At 50.2% G+C, this 12,188-nt stretch overlaps 1 pseudogene; it reads left to right on the forward strand.

Annotated features, from left to right (window-relative positions):
• LOC134432688 (zinc finger protein 883-like) overlaps positions 1-12,188 on the forward strand; it is a 133,096-nt pseudogene that overhangs the window by 27,477 nt on the left and 93,431 nt on the right.

Below are 12,188 nucleotides of genomic sequence, written 5' to 3' on the forward strand. Positions count from 1 at the left end.
GCAGGGATCTGGCCACCAAGGCGGCCAACAGGGCTGCCACAGCCACCGCCCAGGCCAGGGAGCTGCAGAACGAGGCTGCCCGTGATGGGACAGCTCAGGAAAACATGGTGGAGCTGGGTCAGGCCCTGGGCAGGGAGGAGGGGGCCGAGGTGGTGGCTGGGCATGGAGCCCAGGTGAGGAGAGAGGCCAGGGTGGCTGGGCAACAAGGGCCACCATGGTGAGACAGCGGGTGGAGATGGCCCTGGGGCTGCTGGAGCGCTTGGTGGCCGAGTGTGACGAAGCCACTGTGTTCCCCTGGGAGCTGCGGCGCCTGCTCAGGGACATCGATGCCACCCTGGAAGGGACAGATGAGGCACCCCCACTGTCCCTGAGGACTTGGTGGCCAAGGTGGCCGTGGCTGAGCAGCTGTGGGAGGCCAACGCCTGCCTGGCCAAGGATCACCTGGGGAAGACTCTTCCAGACACCATTGAATTCTTGTTCACTGATGGTCCCAACAGCTCCAGTGCCTGTGAGGTGGCCAAGCAGTGCCAAAGAGTCATCGAGGACATCCCAAGGCTTGTTCGATCTCCAGAGTGTCCCCAGAGCGTCTCCAAAGTGTCCCCAGTGAGCACGGATCCCCAAGAGGTGCGACGGGGGGGGGGGGGGTGAGGGGGACAGAGCGGACACTGGGGGGGATGGGCTAATGGGGGATGGGAGATCCTGGGGGGTGGCAGGCGGGGACAGGGGGTCGTAAACGGGACAGGAGTGAGTGGCGGGTGAGGGTGAGGTGCCAGGCGAGGAGACATGATGGGGAGGGGGCAGTGAGGAATTTGGGGGACATGGGGTGGTGGGGACATGGGGCCTGGCAGAAGGTGACAGACAGGACAGGAGGGGTTTTCAGGAGCTAGGAATGTGGTGGCAGGGGGTGGCAGAGAGGACAGCAGTGGCAGCAGGGTGGTGACAGAGGGGACAGCAGACAGGCAGGGGGCAGGAGGGGCTGCGAAGGGAGGGGCAGGGAGTGGCAGAAGGAACAAGAGGCTGACAGAGGGATGCAGGGGACAAAAGGGAACCCACTGGGGGCACAGGGCCACCCCAGGAGGCCACAAATGGCACCAGCTCCCTGACTGTCCCCTTCCCAGCTGTCCCAGGCCCTGCTGCAACCCAAGGTCACAATGGCGGCCATCCTGGGCAAGCTGCTGGCCACCCTGCCCAGTCGTGATGAGATGAATCTGCTGCTCACGCCCTCAAGGCACATGTACTTGCACCTATGGTCATTCAGCTGGCAGCTCCAGGCCATCCGGGACTGCAGTGAAGTCCCCTGGTGGCGCCACAATGTCCCCTACGATGATGAAGACCCTGTCACCTCCCGGAGCCGGGCCCTGTTCATCAGAGAGAAACCCCCATGGCCCCCCCAGAAGCGTGTGACAATGGCAGCCAGCGAGTGGCACAGGTCGGTGGTTCTGCTTGTGAACAGCTGGGCCCAGCTGGCCAGGGCGGCCACCAAGCTCCGCAACGCCTGCAGGGATTTGGCCACCAAGGCGGCCGACAGGGCGGCCACAGCCACTGCCCGGGCCAGGGAGCTGCAGAACGAGGCTGCCCATGATGGGACAGCTCAGGAAAACATGGTGGAGCTGGGTCAGGCCCTGGGCAGGGAGGAGGGGGCCGAGGTGGTGGCCGGGCATGAAGCCCAGGTGAGGAGAGAGGCCAGGGTGGCTGCCAGCGAGGCAACAAGGGCCACCATGGTGAGACAGCGGGTGGAGGCGGCCCTGGGGCTGCTGGAGCGCTTGGTGGCCGCGTGTGACGAAGCCACCGCGTTGCCCTGGGAGCTGCTGCACCTGCTCAGGGACATCGATGCCACCCTGGAGGGGACAAATGAGGCGTCCCCTGATGTCCCTGAGGACTTTGTGGCCAAGGTGGCCGTGGCCGAGCAGCTGTGGGAGGCCAAGACGCACCTGGCCAAGGATCACCTGCTGGGGGCAGTTGATGACATCATCAAGGTCTATTTCACTGGTGGTCCTGCCTGCCCCAGTGCCTGTGGGGTGGCCGAGCGGTGCCAAAGAGCCGTTGAGGACATCCCGAGGCTCCTTCGACCCCCAGAGTGTCCCCAGAGCATCCCCAGTGTGTCCCCAGTGAGCGTGGAGCCCCAAGAGGTGCGATGGGGTGGGGGAGAGGGGGACAGAGGGGACACTGGGGGTGAGGGGCAGTGGAGAATGGGGGGAGATGGGGGATGTGGTGGGAGGGGACAGGGGGTCGCAAAGGGGACAGGAGGCAGTGGCAGGAAGGGGAGACGTGAAATGGTGTGGGGGCAGGGGGGGATGGGGGTGACACAGGGGAATGGGGACATGAGGGCTGGCAGAAGGGACAGCAGAGGCTGGCAGAGGTGTTTTGCGGAGAAAAGAAGAAACCTCACAACTTTATAAAAGTTGTAAAGCCCGGTATGTTTATTTACGATGCGTGCCGGACGCAAGTCCCCAAACAAGGCATGCATACTTCTGAAGACCTCGGGTCTTCTTTTATCCCCCTTCCAAATGCATATGCATACAGTTTCACAATAAGTTCATACATATTCATTCCGTGTGACATTTAGCACCAGTTCTTCTTTATCAAAGGAATTTCTAAGTCGGGGCAAATCGACCTTGTGGTCTTTTCTGTTTTTCTTTCTCTGTCTCCTTGCTGTCTCGGCATGCGAGTTCTTCCTTCAGCTTTGGCCTCACAGACTTTTCACCTCTCTTAGACACTTCACCTAATTCAGAATGGATCTTTACTCTGTCTCATTCCCCCCTTTCCTAGGAAATAAGTAAATTCTTTTACTTAATGAAAACCTTCACAACAGTGTCTTTTAGTGCTTCACCATGTGCTTTTGACAAAGATGTTAGTACAGCTATTCGTTGTAGCATACAGCAGCACAAACAGTTCTCAAGCACTATACTAAGTGCTTCTACTATCAACGTGTGGTCTTGGTCCCCGGCCTTTTCATACTTCCTTACTTTGGCAGTACTTTTGAAATCTGTCACTGGCTAGTTCCTAATGCCAATAGAGATTACTATAAAGGCTGCTTCAATTTTGTTAGGCTACTTGCTGCAGTGGCCAGTTTATTCACCAGTATTTCTGAATCAATTCCATTTAAAACTCCTAATCTTGTCCCTAATATGCCAGTTAGATGTTTGTTATGGGGAACAGGAACTTCTTTCTGTTTATGACCATCCCTCCCTGCCAGAGGGATGTGCTGGGCTCACACTGCAAATTCAGACACACTTCACAAGTGTATCTGACAGAGGTTTAGGTCATATTTGAGGCAGATGTTTGTTCTGAAATGTAGAGACCTCAGGAATCTCCTTCCCCCTCCAAAGCACCTGATTTCCCAGATGTGTGGCAAGCAGGAATGTCTCTCCTGGTCTACGAAACCTCACCCACCTTGCCCCTAGCTTCAGGTCCAAGCCTCAAGTAAATAATGAAGGGGAAGTCTGAGAGAAGAGCCTAAATTCATTGCAGTGCCTCAGAAGAAACTGGGATCAGGTTTCTGCTACTTGAAACACTCAGCACAAAAGTGATGCTCAAAATCCTACAGCCTGCTGCTGAGCTCTGAGGGGGGGTCTCTCTCTACCTCTTTTAAGCAGAATCCAACTGCCTCAGACTGGGACAATCACTGATCCAAATCTCAGTAGGAAAGGGGATAGCTATAAATAAAGAAAATCACCTTCCTTGCTTGGGTTAATTTACCACCTGCAGTTCAGCACCCTTTACCAGTCATTGCCTGAGTGTTCAGCCAACCGGCTTGGAAAATGACCTAAGGAAACTGATTTCTTGGTGTTCCTGGTTTTAGGCACCAGGAGAGCTGGCTCCTTCCTTTCTTGTTCTGCTCCTGAGATATGCCTGTTTTTGTAACCATGTTGTCCAGCCCTCAAAGGAAGTTTTTAGGAAGGAGGAGCGGGCTGGTTGGATTTTTGAGATGTTAATTTGCATTATCAACTCCGCACATTTGAGAGACCATTCTGGATTGAATAATAGCTGTTGTTCAGTCACATCCACTTTGAATTCAAATGAAAGTCTGATATTAATTCGAGCTCAAAGGTAGGTCACTTCTACAGCCTGTATCAAGGTGAAATTACACCAACAGTCTGATTCACTTAGGTTATCACAGACTTCCTGGTGTTTATATACACCAGGGGAGGTTCAGACACTAATTACATCTGGTCTCTCATAAGCTACCCTATTGATGACCTGGCACCCTACTTTGATTTCTTCTCCTCTGATTCCTTGAAGAGTCCACAGTTCCTGTTCTTGCCATTCTTGCTCCTCACATATCTGATTCTCGTGGATGACTACAGTAGATATGTTTAAATCTTTTATCTCAGAAGGTTTTCCTATGATCCAGTATACTGATTAAATGCCAGGGACCAAGGCCATTTAGCATTACTTTGAACAGAGGTACTCTCAAGTTCTGAAACTTCAGTTATGATTACACACAATACAATTCTACAAACTAAAATATGAGCTACTCCCGACTGCAATATACTCATTTTGCCCGAGTAAGTTTAATCTCAGTTCATTGTCTCCTGGCGTCACTCCTTAAGGGGTTTCTGGGCCTTCTTCACCCGAGAGTGATGGATCCAGGCATTCTGCTCCTTGATTTTGATTGCAGTGAAGGTGGTGAGAAGTACTCGCAGTGGTCTCTCCCACTGTGGTTCCGAAGTCTTCTCTGTAAGAGACTTAACATATACATCATCCCCAGGCTATCTAACTCCCTGCTCCGAGTTCCAGCCACATGTTTCTCAATTACTCTGAGCTGTTTGCTTAATGCCACCGTGTAGGTGGACATTCTGGACATTCCCTTTGTATTCTATATGGTCTTCTATAAGGCATTCCAAAAGGACTCAGCATTCCTTTAGCTCAAGGTTTAGTTTGAATTTGCAATAGTGCTAGTGGAAGAGCTTGGGCTAGGGTAGATTAACTTCTTGCCCCAGTCTTATGATTTGCTGCTTAATCAAATGATTCATTCTCTTCACCTGGCCGCTTGATTGGGGGTGGTATGGGGTGTGAAGTTCCTGATCTATGCCCAGATGGCTACTAATCTGTTGCACTATTTTGGAAATGAAATGTGATTCTTTATCTGAGGATATCGTGGCTGGAACTCTGAAGCGTGGTATTATTCCTTATAAAAATAATCTGGTCACCTCTTGAGCTTTGACAGTTCTGGTGGGGAATGTTTCTGGCCACCCTGAAAATGTATCTATCAATACCAGTAAATACTGATACCCCCCTTTCCTTGGGAGTTCTGAAAAGTCAATTTGCCACTGCTGTACAGGCCCATGGCCTCTCCCAGTCTGACCGAGTTTTGGCCGGGGGCGTATTTTGGGGTTAGTCTGGAGGCAAGGATCACAGGCTTACCTGAGTGATAGTGGCATATAAATTCCTGACAACGATACAACGATTGTTTCAATCAGATTTGTGTAATGCACTCTGTATCACTCGCAGCCTTGGTCATTTCGAAAAAGGAGCCACACTCTATAAAAGGCTTCTAAGTAGTTAGGCCCTAGTGTGTTTTCTAGTGCCCTTCCTTCACTAGTAACCATGAAAATGGGAAGGGATTCCTAGCTCTCTTTCAATGGTAGCCCACCCCTTGCAGTTGTACGTCTCTTTTGGTTAGTATTATTGTATTATGGCTTACCTTCGAGGAAAATCTGTACCTCACCCTTTGCTGCTTTCTTTGCCTCTCCATCCGCCAGCTCATTTCTTTCCTCCAATTTTAAGCTCACTCTCTAGTGTTCCTTAATATGCCTTTTCAGGTAGCTGAACTGCTTCCAGCAGCTGGATTGTCTCTTCTTTCCCTGTGAGGTCAGCAGTCCCCTCTCTTTCCAGATGGCTCCATGTGCATGTGTGACTCCAAATGCATTCCTTGGGTCTGTGTAGATGGTTATTCTCCTCCCTTTTGCCCTTTCCAGGGCACAGGTCAGGGCAATTATCTCAGCCTTCTGTGCAGAGGTACCTGTTGGTAAGGGTCCAGACTCGATTACCTCTCTACAGGTAGTCACCGTGAACTTTGCAATGTCGCTTTCCTGTCAGTGAGCCAGGTCTCTGCATCGTCCGGAGGAGTGTCCCTTAAGTCTGGGCGGCGGGAGTAGGTAGCTTTGGTGGTCTCGAGGCAACTATGGTGTCCACTGAGAAAAGAAGCTGAGTTGACAATATTAGTCACCACTATCTCTACATCGTCTTGCTCTACCATGATGGCCTGGCATTTCAGAAACCTCTGTGGTGAGAGCCAGTGGCCACCATTTACTTCCAGTGCTGCGGACACTGTGTGGGACACTAGCACAGTCATTTTTGTCCCAGGGTAAACTTGCATGTCTCTTGAATATTCAGCACGACTGCTGCTACAGCTGTGAGGCAACCTGGCCATCCTTTGGCTGTTGCATCTAGTTGCTTAGAGAAGTAAGCAACTGCCCTTCAGTAAGGGTCCAAGTCCTGAGCCAGTATTCCCTGGGCAATTCCTTGCGTGGGAAAAATACTTACATCTGGAAGTTTCAAAGCTGGAGCTGACATGAGGGCACTCTCTCTAGCTGGCGAAAGGCCCATGTGGTGTCTTGTGTCCACTGGAGATCTCTGTTTCCATTGGCAATAAGAGCATAGAGGGGTCTGGCGAGCAGTGCATAACTATAAACCCACAGCCGGCACCACCCTGCCATGCCTAAGAGGGTTCGGAGTTCTTTCATTGTCTGGGGTTTCAGGGTTTGGCATAGGGCTTCCCTGCCTTAAAGTCTGCTGCTCAGCACTCACTTCTTACCCCAGGTAGATTACCTTCTGTTTCACTACCTGTGCCTTTTTCTTTGAGACTCTGCGTCCTTGGAGTCCTAGGAAATTCAAAAGGCTTACCGTCCAGGCTTCCCTCGCTTCCCTCGTCCAAGTGGCTACTAGAAGATCATCCACGTACTGCAACAGCCTCCTTTCCTCTTGTGGAACTTCCCGGGACTCTGGGTCTTTGCAAGCTGTTCTCCAATCGGAGTGGGGAATCTTGAAGCCTTCAGGCACATGGACCATGTGAGCTGTGTTTGAATGCAAAAATTTTCTGTCTGGCTTTGTGGATAGGGAGGCAAAAGAAGGCATCTCTTAGGCCTAAAACAGTGAACCAGGTTAGCTCAGGTGTTAAACAAGTTAGTAAAGTATATGGATTTGCTACCACAGGGTATAAATTCTGTGTTATCTTATTGACAGCCCTCAATCCACTACTATCAATTATTGGACTGATTCCTTCCTTATCTTCCTTTTGAGGGTAGTACTCAGTTCTCACTAGTTGTGTTCTTTCCTTAAACTTGATGCTCATGGGGGAGCATCTTTCACTCTCCCTGGTACAGCAGAGGCCCATACCCTTGGAAACACTTGTTTACTTATTCTAATATCTCCTTACTAATGTCTTTCTTAATTTCAGTGTCTGTTAATGTTAAGCCTAACATCTTTATATCATTTGCCTCCAGAGTAACCTTTCTCATTTGAGAATGTTTAGCAAATTGAGCGAAGTGTACAAAAGCTTTTAGGTACACATAGTACGCATATTACTTTAAAGGTTTGCACAAGGATGCCTTCTCAGACTGGCCAGTTGTTCAGTTGTTCCCCACACTGCAACATAAACATTCTTCACAGGTACTAAAGTTTTATTTAAAACTGAATATATGGCCCTTGTGTCAACAAAAATTCTTCCCTTTTGGGGAGGTCATCTTTACCCTTCCTCCCTTACCTTGGGAGGAACCTTTAGCAAATCATATGTACTCATTTTGTGAACTGTGATTGCTTTGCATTTCAGCATGATAATCCTTGCCTGATTTCATACGTTGCTATCTTATGCTGCATGCTGAACAACATGTTTGATTTGCTTTCTCTTTGCCTTGTTTTCCCTTTTCAAGAAATCTGGGTGATTTCTTAAAACACAAAGACATTTCAGCATACAAAACTCTATCCCATTTATCCTCCTATTTTAAAACAGTACTAACAGCAATGAAGTATTATAAATCTTTTTATTTTCTGAGCTGCTGCTACTGGCAGCCTTCTCCCAGTGAGCCCCTCCCAAAAGGGGCTAATTTAGGAACCTCTTTGCTCTGGTCAGTTCTCATTATTTATTTCTCCTTGCCCTATCTCGCTTCCACTCAAACCTTTTTACAGACCTTCACAGTAGTTTCTCAACTTTCCTCCTATACACACAGCTCCAGGTGGCAGGTATCAGATGTGGTTCCCACATACACAAGTTCTAAGACCTTAGGTTCTGAATCCGCTTGACCAGAAACCTCTAATTTACATGTGCCCTGACACTTACTAGAACAGCAAAACCAGTGTTTCTCATAAACACCGCACTGCAATAATAACTGCACATCCAGCTTTTGCTCACAGGCCATTCCCGTGTTCCCTGGGGAGACGGGGCAGCCAGAGCTGTCCCTGTGCCCAGGGGACAGCCACTGTCACCTCACACAGCATGCTAATCAAAAACGTGATAGAGACACTATGTTCTGATCAAACAAAATATCAGTCTTTTCTAGTTCTCTTCTTGCACAATCTAATTAAGCCCTGTGTCTACTTACACTTGTTTTACTGCTTTGCAAAAAGGCTGTTGCTAGTCACAACCGAAACTCTGATATGCCCACTCGCACCCCCACCCCCCCTTTATCTCAAATTCGCTAGAGCCAAGGCTTGAATTGCTGTGAGGGGGAGGGATTCTTGGAATTCCTTTAACTCTATCGTAATTAAGCATAAATCACCGTACTATAGTTCTTCTATGTAAAATGCCACTCTTGTTGCAACAAAATCTTAAAATCTCCACAAACACTACTATACAATCTGAGAATCAAATTACCACAATGCAGCGGAAGAAAATCACTACACAAAACCACTGGGAAAGGGCATATCTCTCAAAGTGCTCACTTTTCTCAACACAACATAGCATACCATAATTCAGCATTTACTCACATCAATTTTCTTGGACACAATCAAAATCAAACATCCAAGGCAAAGGAACTCTCTGAGCTCATACTCATACTCACGGTTAAAATGTACCAGATCTACACAAATCACTACATTTAAACACTATAAATACCATCACTGACATTCTTCCACTCGCTTCTCTGTGGGGCACTTCTGTCCCTGCCCCCGCAGCCTGCTGCAGCCGACGCCTCAGGCCTCACTCGGCTGCTTCAAACACGGGTAGTACTGACCCCCCCCCGGCACTGTAGATTTATTCTCTTTTATACACCATACACTTATACACTTGCACAATTAGAAACACAGTGCACTGACCACACAATGCACACATTAACCATACAGCAACACAGTGTCCGGACATCACACACACATACAAACAAAACACACACGGGCTCAACAGTTCTGCTCTATCAGAACTATGAACCCCCAACACACATACACGGGTTCACCCGGCTCACCCCCAGAACCGCTTGCGGTCTGCTCTATCAGAACGATGAACCCCGTCTCTAATACAGCTGCTCCATCAGCTATACCCAGATGTCTCTGGGTGGTTTACTCCCTTGCTCTCCTTTCCCTCCCCTGGGGCCCCTCAGTACATACCGTATCTTCCTCCGCAGGCCAGCAGGTCGTTGTCTGTCCTCACAGGTGGCAAGCTGAGACGAGCGGAGCCCCACCAGGAAAAAATCCTAGGGCGCGCCTTGGAGGTCCGTCTATCCCCCCCGCCCCTGCAGGGACAGAGAACTCCTGCCTGGCTCGCCATAATGTTTTGCGGAGAAAAGAAGAAACCTCACAACTTTATAAAAGTTGTAAAGCCCGGTATGTTTATTTACGATGCGTGCCGGACGCAAGTCCCCAAACAAGGCATGCATACTTCTGAAGACCTCGGGTCTTCTTTTATCCCCCTTCCAAATGCATATGCATACAGTTTCACAATAAGTTCATACATATTCATTCCGTGTGACATTTAGCACCAGTTCTTCTTTATCAAAGGAATTTCTAAGTCGGGGGCAAATCGACCTTGTGGTCTTTTCTGTTTTTCTTTCTCTGTCTCCTTGCTGTCTCGGCATGCGAGTTCTTCCTTCAGCTTTGGCCTCACAGACTTTTCACCTCTCTTAGACACTTCACCTAATTCAGAATGGATCTTTACTTTGTCTCAGAGGCTACGAGTGTGGTGGCAGGGCCTGGCAGCAGGGACAGCAGGGAGGGTGGTAGGGGGTGGCTGGGGTGATGAGGGGGTGACAAAGAGACAGAGGGGATAGCAGAGCCCTCCAGGTGTTGGAAAAAAAATGAAATTTAGCAAAATATTTAATTATAGTGAGTTGTGTGTGAACTGGTTTGTTAAGTAGTTTTGTAGCTGTTGAAAGTGTGTTGGGTTTTGTGTGTAACCTAGCAGGCAGTCTTAGGGATTTAATAAATAATTAAACTAGTGCAGGAAAGTAAGAATGCTAACCTGTCTGGAGGCAGCATACAATGCTCTTAGAATAAGATAGCAGAGGATTAATTATCTTGTTTGTGAACCAAGGAATGTATCACAAGGGGTCTGTGACCAGGCAAGGGAAACGGGAAACTGTTTCTTGGAGACTTTGTCGTGAATCGCATGTATAAGAGGGAAGCACCCATACGTGAATTTGGGGGCTCGGACATCGGGACATGAGTCCCCCAGTTCCCCGGGCCCTTAATAAAGCACCCACAAAACTTATCCGAGTTTTGTGTCATTTATCAATTGGGCAACACAGGGAAGGGACAAATGGGATCCCAGAAGGGCACAGGGGCCACACAAGAGGCCACATGTGCCACCAGGTCCCTGACACTTCCCCTGTCCCCTCCTCAGCTGTCCCCTCCCCAGCTGCTGGAGCTCTGGTGTCCGTGGTGGCCACTCTGGGCAATGTGATGGCCACCGTGACCAGGCCACACCGGGGTGTGCGGCGCTGTGTGCCCCCAAAGTTGCTGCACGCGGCCCTGAGGATCTTCACCTGGAGCCTCCGGAAGGGCCTGGAACACCCCAGTGTCCCCTCCCTGGGCCAGGCCCTGGCCACCCTCGGATGTTGTGGTGTGCTGTATTGTCCCATTTTGGCCTTCCAGGTCACTTTCCCAGGTGTGCCAATACCTCTCTCCCTTCCCCCTTGCCCCCATTCTGAGTGAGTCCTGTCACTCAGACTTAACATTCCAGCAAGGCGTCGTGTGGTTGGTCAAGTTCAAAGGATGCCACTCAGGCCCAGGGGTCATTGGCCTGTCTGGGTGTCATCTTCCCCTGAGACCCTGCCCCTCTCACCTGGTTGGTGGCTCACCTGTACCTCCCCTCCCCCTGTCCCTGAGCTTAAAAAGGTCATCAGACCATGCGGTCATGGTTCTGTTGGAGCAGCTCCTCACGTTCAGACCTCTGTAACCATGTAATAAACCTCTGGACATTAAACCCTCCAGCAGAATCCTCTCCTTTTTCTCTTCACCATCGCCTGAAGCTATCCCTCCTGAGGTAACAGAGTCCCTTACAAGCCTGGACTTGTTCAGTGCCCAGCTGCAACCACCAGCAAGCCAAGGTATCTCTGGGGTGATACACCGCAGTTGCTGCCTTTGGCCCAGCAGCAAGGGTCAGACTGGCCCAGGCACAATCTAACTGGTAATATCGGGAGCTTTTTTTTCCAATATTTGGCGTCCCTGGGTGGGCAAAGCGACTCTGCAGCCCAAGACGGACCCGCAGCACCTTGGAGAAGCTTCTGGCAGATGTGCATCCAGCTGAAAGGGGCTTTGGTTGCATCGCCCTCAGCTAGAGACTTTGGGAATATTCCCAGAAGAAGTTTCGTGGACTGTTCAGCGCCTCTGGAAAGCCCAGCTCCTTTCTGGTGAGCAGATTTTCCAGACGGAGGACAGGGTAGCCTCTCTCGCCCAAGAGAGGTCCTGTTCCGGTGAAGAGACCTGCCTGTACCCAGCCAGCTACAGCTTCCATTTCGGGTGAGTATCTCTGCTCTCGGTAGAGCAGGAGCTCAAAAACAGACTCTGCCGTGAGTTCTGTTCCTTTTTGCAATTGCATTTTTGGCTGCGCAGCCCCACAGACGGGAATTCATTGATTTCTAGCTATTAGCTTTCTGCCGCATGTTTTGCTGTCTTTTGGAATTCGCGCGGGAGCTCTCTCTCTCTTCCTCTTGGCTCTGCAGGCTCGGCTCTCTCCACATGGTCGGGAGATCTTTCTCTCTCTCTCTGTGCGGGGGAGGGGGGGCTCTCGGCTCTCTTGCCGCGGGGGACGCTCTTTC

This window comes from Melospiza melodia (genome assembly GCF_035770615.1).
Source record: "Melospiza melodia melodia isolate bMelMel2 chromosome 7 unlocalized genomic scaffold, bMelMel2.pri SUPER_7_unloc_1, whole genome shotgun sequence".
NCBI classification, from domain to species: Eukaryota; Metazoa; Chordata; class Aves; order Passeriformes; family Passerellidae; genus Melospiza; species Melospiza melodia.